This window comes from Phyllostomus discolor, chromosome 2 (genome assembly GCF_004126475.2).
Source record: "Phyllostomus discolor isolate MPI-MPIP mPhyDis1 chromosome 2, mPhyDis1.pri.v3, whole genome shotgun sequence".
Classification (NCBI taxonomy): Eukaryota; Metazoa; Chordata; class Mammalia; order Chiroptera; family Phyllostomidae; genus Phyllostomus; species Phyllostomus discolor.
In genome coordinates, this window is record NC_040904.2 from 70,227,304 (window position 1) to 70,235,736 (window position 8,433).

The window sequence follows — 8,433 nt, forward strand, 5'->3', positions numbered from 1 at the left end:
AGGCTGATGTTTCTACCAGGCAAGGAACACAGAAGACTGCCAGCAAACCACCAGACACTGAATGAGAAGCATGAAACAGGTATTTCTCACATTTCTCAGAATGAACCTATCTTGCTGACACCTTGATATCAGGCTTCTCATGTCCAAAACTGAGATAATAAATTTATCTCTCTTATCTATTCTACCAATTTTGTGATACTTTGTTATGGTAGCCCTAACAAAATAATTCATGTATGTACATATATATGGATATGGGTATATATACACACACACACACATACACATTTAAGCAGTTTTATATATGTTAGTCAATTTATAGATACTTATGCCAGATTTTTTCTATATTATACATTGTGATTTTGTTTCTCTTTTCTATTTATATATTAGCTAGAAAAAATATAATATTAGTATAAGACTAAGTTTCATTATGTTTTTTAAATGTTAAAAATTAAGTGAAACTATTTGGAAACAACCCATTATTATTAAAGCAGTTATAACAAGCTAGCCATGTAACATTGAAGCAATAAATTAACTCCTCTGGGTCTCAATTTCCTCAGAATGTATAACATAGTCTTTGAATTAAAAGATCTCTATGAATCTTTCTAATTATGAATTTTATAATGTATAATATATTTTTAAGGATCTTTACAGGTTATGTAGTTAGATATACTTGTGAACTATTTCACTACTTCTCAATCTAAGGTGCATAATAATGGCTTGAAATCCTAATCATAATGCAGATTCTGAGTCACTGGGTCTGGCATGGTCCTGAAATTTTTACATTACAGCAAGTGCCCAGGTAAGACTTATGCTGCTGGTTCTGGACTATATTTAAGTTGCAAGGCTTTTAACTTTCCTGTGGTTATCAAATGAGTTTTAATCTTCATCCTTATGCAGGCCGTCATCATTTTTTTAATTCTTAAAATTAAATTTTCTTGACTTATTTTTAATTATGCTAACAGTGACATAAATGATAATAACAAAAGCAACATTGGACAATCATTTTTGACTGTTTATTATTTTCTAAGCAGATAAGCTAGATGAGGTTAGAATTGTTGCTAAAGTGGCTGCTCTGGAGTATGATACCGTTCTAACTCCAGATCTACCTCCTGTATCACTGCTTTGACCACCTCCCTATATTCATGAATGTGTGTGTGTGTTTATTCATGTATGGTCATATGTACATGTGTGTGTGTGTATGTATTTGTCCTCTGAGACCATTTCAGATACAATTTTAAAACTTAGGAACTATTTTGTCTTGGTTTCCCATCTGTATCTTCAGTGAATTTACTATCTGCTTTCCTAACATTTTCATTTCTTCTGTTATGACTTCTGCCTTTAATTGCATATGCTTTCCAAATTCCTCATAATTGCAGATTTATTAACCAATCACCACTGTCAATTAAATTTTACCCTTTGTAGTAATTATAAATTGCTAAATGTCTTGGCTTCTTCATGTTCTTTAGGCCAGTCTATGTTTTGCTGTCCATGCTCCATAATTTCTCATCTATTGTTTCTATCCTTTTATAGCAACCATTCCAAAGAAGTTTCATAAAACACAGGTTTTTTTAGATGTAGTTTAGACCCAAGTATCTTACTTTAAAAACATACTAATTTTTCTCTTTACCTGTTCACTATCAAAAATTATACTTTTTAAATGAAAGGTATATTAAATACATCAGTCAATTGTATTAAATACATCAATACTATTGTATAGGACTCAAGGGGTATTTTTTAAAATACATGTGATATGGTGGATTTGTCCAAAATGTTACACTTAATTAAAAATAATTTATATAAATATGGCAATGTAATAGTTAAACTACATTTTTAGTGTTTTTGAACCACAAATGTATCAGGATTTACTTAGACAAGGTCCTTCTGGTAAGAGAGACTTGTACCCTTAGTAACTATTAATGTTCAAGTAATCACTAATTCCAAACTCATCCCTCTCCTATGATTCACAGAAAAGATTCTGGGTGCACTTGAGAATACCACATTGTGTCCCCTTCCTCAGGCTGAGAAACTGTTCAAATATTGTGTCATTATTCTAAACTGTCTTCTACTCTGTCATCGTGTCTGCTGGTACTCATTCTGTTGTCACCAGCAATCTTGCCTGTTATCAGCACCACAGCATTTTTATTCTTTCTTTATATCTTGTCCATCATATGTAGCTTTCCTCCCACTTTATGGAAAATTTTAGTCTACTCCTTCTTTCCTTCGCTTTCAACTTCTGTTCAATGCTAATCATGCAAACCCCTTTCTTTATTGAATAATCAAATATGAGTACATTTCATCTAACTACTTTGTACTCCTTTTCTCCTAGAATTAAAGTCAATGTCAAATTTTCTCTTTTTTTTTCTCTCTCTCTCCCCCCACCATTTCCTTCTTGTTGAATCTAGGGTGTTTTTGTCTTCTTCTCAATATGAGGGCTGGATAAAATTTGAGTAGCTGTATATATGTGTGTGAATGGACCAAAGTTCCCAACATTAGGTAATATTTTTAAAATTACAAAAAATATTCAGGTAAAATTAGTACTTTATTTAATGAGGTAATGATAATTTAAGGGGTATGCTATAGAATTATAAGGAGAAGAAAACAAACAGAAATTTGGTGCAAGCCATTTATTTTTCAAATATCAACATTTAATTAATTTCAACCTTCAAATGAATCAACTTCTCCAATCCTGAACAAACACAACTAATGTAAATTTAAGTTCATGTTATAAAATTGTGCTAAAAATAGAAATATGTAATTGCTAACTGTAGCTCTTCCTAAATTGTTTAGTAGTATCATAATGTCTGCTTAATACATATTGTGATGCTTCTTCAGAATTTAACTTAAAATAATTATTTTTCAGGAAGTCTTTGATGTTCTTTGGTAACTTATCTTATTGCTTGTTTACAGATTCAAATGTGAGTCTTTTTTAAAATATATTTTATTGATTATGCTATTACAGTTGTCCCATTTCCCCCCTTCTCTCCCCTCCACCCTGTACCCCCTCTCCCACCCATATCCCCCCCCTTTAGTTCATGTCCATGTGTCATACTTATGAGTTCTTTAGCTTCTACATTTCCCGTACTATTCTTGCCCTCCCCCTATTTTCAACCTACATTCTATACTACTCATTCTCTATACCTTTTCCCCCTCTCTCCTCCTCCCAATCTCCTGCTGCTAACCCTCCATGTACTCTCCATTTCTGTGGTTCTGTTCCTGTTCTAGTTGTTTACTTAGTTTCTTTTGGTTTTGCTTTAGGTGTGGTTGTTCATAATTGTGAGTTTGCTGTCCTTTTACTATACATGTTTTTTTTTAATCTTCTTTTCTTAGATAAGTCAGTTTAACATTTCATAAAATAAGGGCTTAGTGATGATGAACTCCTTTAACTTGACCTTATCTGAGAAGCACTTTATCTGCCCTTCCATTCTAAATGAAAGCTTTGCTGGATAGAGTAATATGGGATATAGGTCCTGTCTTTCATGACTTGGAATACTTCTTTCCAGCCCCTTCTTGCCTGGAAGGTCTCTTTTGAGAAATCAGCTGACAGTCTGATGGGAACTCCTTTGTAGGTTACTGTCCCCTTATCTCTTGCTGCTTCTAGGATTCTTTCCTTTGTTTTTACCTTGGCTAATGTAATTATGATGTGCCTTGGTGTGTTTCTTCTTGGGTCCAACTTCTTTGGGGCTCTCTGAGCTTCTTGGATTTCTTGGAAGACTATTCCCTTTGCCAGATTGGGGAAGTTCTCCTTTATTATTTGTTCAAATATGTGCTCAATTTGTTGCTTTTCCCCTTCCCCTTCTGGTACCCCTATAATTTGGATGTTGGAATGTTTAAAGGTGTCCTGGATGCTCTTAAGCTTTTCCTCGATTTTTTTGAATTCTTATTTCATCATGCTTTCCTGCTTGGTTGATTCTATCTTCCTTCTGGTCCACTGTATTGTTTTGAGACTCAGATTCCTTCCTTTCACTATTGGCTCTCCTCTGTGTATCTTCCTGCATCTCTTTTATGGTAACCTGCATCCTTTCATCTAATTTGCGCCCAAAATCAACTAATTCCGTGAGCTTTCTGATCACCAGTGTTTTGAACTGTGCATCTGATAGATTGGCTATTTCTTAGTCGCTCAGATGAGTCCTGGGGGACTGATCTGTTCTGTTGGAAACATATCTTTCCCTGTCTCTTCTTTTTTTTTCCCCAGTCTGGTTGCTCTTGTTATGGTGGGGGTGGAGCCTTAGGTGTTCAGTGGGGTTGGGCACCCCAGTTGCTAGATTGTGACATTATATGTGGGGGCAGGGGTGGGAGCGGGGACAGGAGGGAACAATGGCAGTAGTTCTGTTCTCCTGGGCTCAGACCCTTCTCAGGGATCCTGGGCTGCGAGCTCTGCCCTGGTCCACAATCGCTGCCTCACTCGGTCCGCCAGCCGCAGCTTGCGTACTCAGGGACCACTGCTGCATTCTTGGGCCCCGGATGGCTGTCGAGCTGATTTCATGCCAAATTTTCCCCGACCTCCGTGCACCGCCGACCCGCGCCAGCCCCGCGCCTGCCCGGCTCGTCTTCTCCTACCAGTCTGGATGTACGGGTCTACTTCAACTTCTTCACTGTCCGACTTCCATTCAGATAAATCCTCTATCAGTTCTGGGTGTTATTCTATCTGTAAATTATTGTTGTTCTAATCTTGGTTGTGCGAGGAGGTACGGAGCATCCACCTATTCCTCCATCTTGCCGGGAGTCCCCAAAATGTGAGTCTTAAAAGCATTTAGATTGTGCCCAATACATAATAACATCTAAAGGTAGTATTTATATTTTTGTTTATATTATTATAATTATATTCAAATAAGTTTACAAGCATTATTTATGTCCTTACTATGAGCCAGTAATATAACAATTTAAAAAAATCAGATAATTTCGTTTTGTAATTGTTGAAGAGTGATTCTGTGACTTGACACAAAAAATAAATCAGATGCATCTGGAACATTTTGTTGTTGCTAGAAAATACTGTCAGAGAGTTACCAATGAACCTACTAGATCAAATCTACATACCTTATTCTTTGCAGGTAAGAAAAATAAATAGTGTTTAATATGAGTAAACATAGTAATTCCTCAAGTGAAAGAGGTAATATGCCAAAACCTACAGATAGGTTTTGGTGGCCACATATTGATATCCATGCAGAAAGGAGCAGAAAAGGAATCTAATATTAGTTAAATAGTGGTGAGATGATAAAGCACCTCAAAGAAAGCTAACCTCACAGATAAGCCCTAATTCTCTAGGGGAGGCTAGATGACATGACTAGTTATAACTAAGCATTGAAAAATAGCATATCAGGTCAGTATATCATAAATACAGCACACTGAGTCAGTACTGCTATAGATGCAAATAAAAAGCAAACTTCATTTCTTAGAAAGACCCATTTTTCAGAAGTGAAAAATCATTAAAAATTAGATATCATAGGCCCATGATATAAAAGTAAAACTATATTTAAGAATTATTTAATGACTGATAGGTTGGTAGGGAATTAATTCACAAGATTAATACCTTTACCGAGAAGCAAAGTAAAAGTAATTATAAGTATGCCCTCCTGTGCACAAATAACGCTTGACTGTAAAATAATCTATTTGAAATGTAGCGGGTTAGTAACAAAATATTTCTCTGTAAAAGGAATATTATTATTTTTCAATTGTTTCATTTTTCCCATTCATAAAAAAAATTCTCTGCTCTACTTTCTTGTTTTGTTTATTCTATTACAATTGCCCCTATACTTTTCCCTTTAGCCCCCTTCCATCAGCTTACCACTATCACCCATAGTCAATCCCCTCTCCATTGTCCATGTCCATGAGTCGTTCATATATGTTCTTTGACTAATCCCTTCTCCCTTTCATCCACCATTACCTCCCCTCCTACAGTTATCAGTCTGTTCTATGTTTCAATATCTCTGGTTCTATTTTCTCATTAATTTATGTTGTTCATTAGATTTCAGGTATAACTGAGGCCATATGGTATTTGTCTTTCACCGACTTGCTTATTTCACTTAGCATAATAGCCTCCACTCCATCTATGCTGTTGAGAAAGGCAAGGCTTCCTATTTTCTTATTGATGAATAGTATTCCATTGTGTAAATGTACCACAGTTTTTAATCCACTCATCTGCTGTTGGGCACTTGGGCTGTTTCCAACAAATAGGTATTATAAATAGCACTGCTATGAACATGCAGTTGCATAAGTTATTCTGAATTAGTATTCTAAGATTCTTAGGATATATTCCCAGAAGAGGAATTGCTGAGTTATAAGGCAGTTCCATTTTTAATTTTTTGAGGAAATTCCATACTGTTTTCCACAGTAGATGCACCAGTCTGTATTCCCACCAACAGTGTACTTGGCATCTTTTTCTCCATGCCCTAATCAACACTTGTTGTTTCCTGATTTATTAGTGATGACTATTCTGACTGGTGTGAGGTGATATCTCACTGTGGTTTTAATTTGCATCTCTCTGATGGCTAATGATGCTGAGCATCTTTTCATAAGTCAGTGGGCCATCTGCATGTCCTCTTTAGAGAAGTGTCTATTCAGGTGCTGTCTATCTTCATGCTGTTGAGTCATGTGAGTTCTTTATATGTTTTGGAGATTAAACCCCTGTCCAGTGTATCATTGACAGATATGTTCTTTCATACAGTTTGGTTCCCATACAGTTGGTTCCATTTGCATTTCGATGATCATTTCTTTAACCATGAAGAAACTTTTCAATTTGATGTAGTCCCATTTGTTTAATGTTCCCTTTATTTCCCTTGCCCTAGGAGAGAGTGTACCAAAAATATTGGTAGTACAGGATGTCTTAAATTTTATGGACTATGTTTTCTGACAGGGCTTTTATGATATCACAATTTACATTTAAGTCCTTTATCCATTTTGAGTTTAGTCTGGTATATGGTGTAAGGTGGTGGTCTAGTTTTTGGGATATTTTTTTTTTTTGCCCAAACTATCCAGTCCTTCCAAAACCATTTAGTGAAGAAACTGTTTTTACTCCATTGTAAGTTTGTGCCCACTTTGTCAAAATTAATTGACCATAGAGACATGGGTTTTTCTCTGGGCTCTCCATTCTGTTCCATTGATCAATGTGTCTGTTCTTATGGTAATATTAGACTATCTTGATTATAGTGACCTTGTAATATAGTTTGATATCAGATATTGTGATCCCCCTAGTTTTGTTCTTTCTCAAGATTGCTGAGGCTGTCTGGGGTCTTTTTCACTTTTATAAATTTTTGGAATATTTGTTCTATATCTGTGGAATATACCATTGGTATTTTAATAGGAATTGCATTGAATCTATAAATTTCTTTGGGTAGTGTAGACATTTAAATGATGTTAATTCTTCCAATCCATCAACATGGTATATGCTCCCATTTATTTGTATCTTCCTCAATTTATTTCTTTAGTGTTGTATAGTTTTCTGATTATAACTCTTTTGCATCCCTGGTTAAATTTATTTCCAGGTACTTTATTTTTCATGTTGCCATTGTAAATGGGATTGTTTTCTTAGTTTCTCTTTCTGATAATTCATTGTTGGTATACAGAAATGCCATCAATTTATGAATATTGATTTTGTATCCCACTGCTTTGTGGAATTAACTTAATAAATTGAGTGGTATTTGGTAGAGACTACAGGGATTTCTGTACATTCTGATATCATCTGCAAACAATGACAGTTTTACCTCCTCTTTCCCAATTTGAATGCGTTTTATTTATTTTGTAGTCTAATCACTAATAACTCCAAGTACTATATTGAATAGAAGTGGTGAGATCAAGAACCCTTGTCTTGATCCTGATCTTAAGGGAAATGCTTTTAGTTTTTGCCCATTGAGTATGACATTGGCAGTAGGTTTATTGTATGTGACATTAATTGCATTGAGGTGTGCTCCCTCTATTCCCACTTTGCTGAGTGTTGTTTTTTTTCTTTTCAGGGAAAAGCATAAATGTAGTCCCCCACTACCAAAAATTATGCAGTCAAGTTTCCCACATTTAGGGAAATCTCAGGAGTCAGCATACCCAGGATCTCACCCTGGGAAAACCACCTTCATGATCATGGTATATCCCTTGCCAGGTAAGTATGTTGAGTGTTTTTATCATAAATGGGTACTGGGTTTTATCAAATGTTTTTCTCAACATCTATTGATATGATCATGTGATTTTTGTCTTTCATTTCCTTTATGTGATGTATATGTTTTATGATTTTCTAATGTTATATCATCCTTGTATCCCTTAGATAAATTCCACTTGATTGCAGTGTGTTATCTGTTTAATATGTTGCTGCATCCAGACTGTCAATATATTGTTGAGGATTTTAGTATTTATGTTCATTGATATATTGGCCTATAGTTTTCTTTGTGTGTTTCTTTACCTGATTTTGGAATTAAGATAATACTGGTTTCATAAAAAGAAGTTGAAAAC

At 35.1% G+C, this 8,433-nt stretch overlaps 1 pseudogene; it reads right to left on the bottom strand.

Annotated features, from left to right (window-relative positions):
• Positions 1-7,943: 7,943 nt before the first annotated feature.
• On the bottom strand, positions 7,944-8,094 carry LOC114491269 (annotated as a pseudogene).
• Positions 8,095-8,433: the final 339 nt, after the last annotated feature.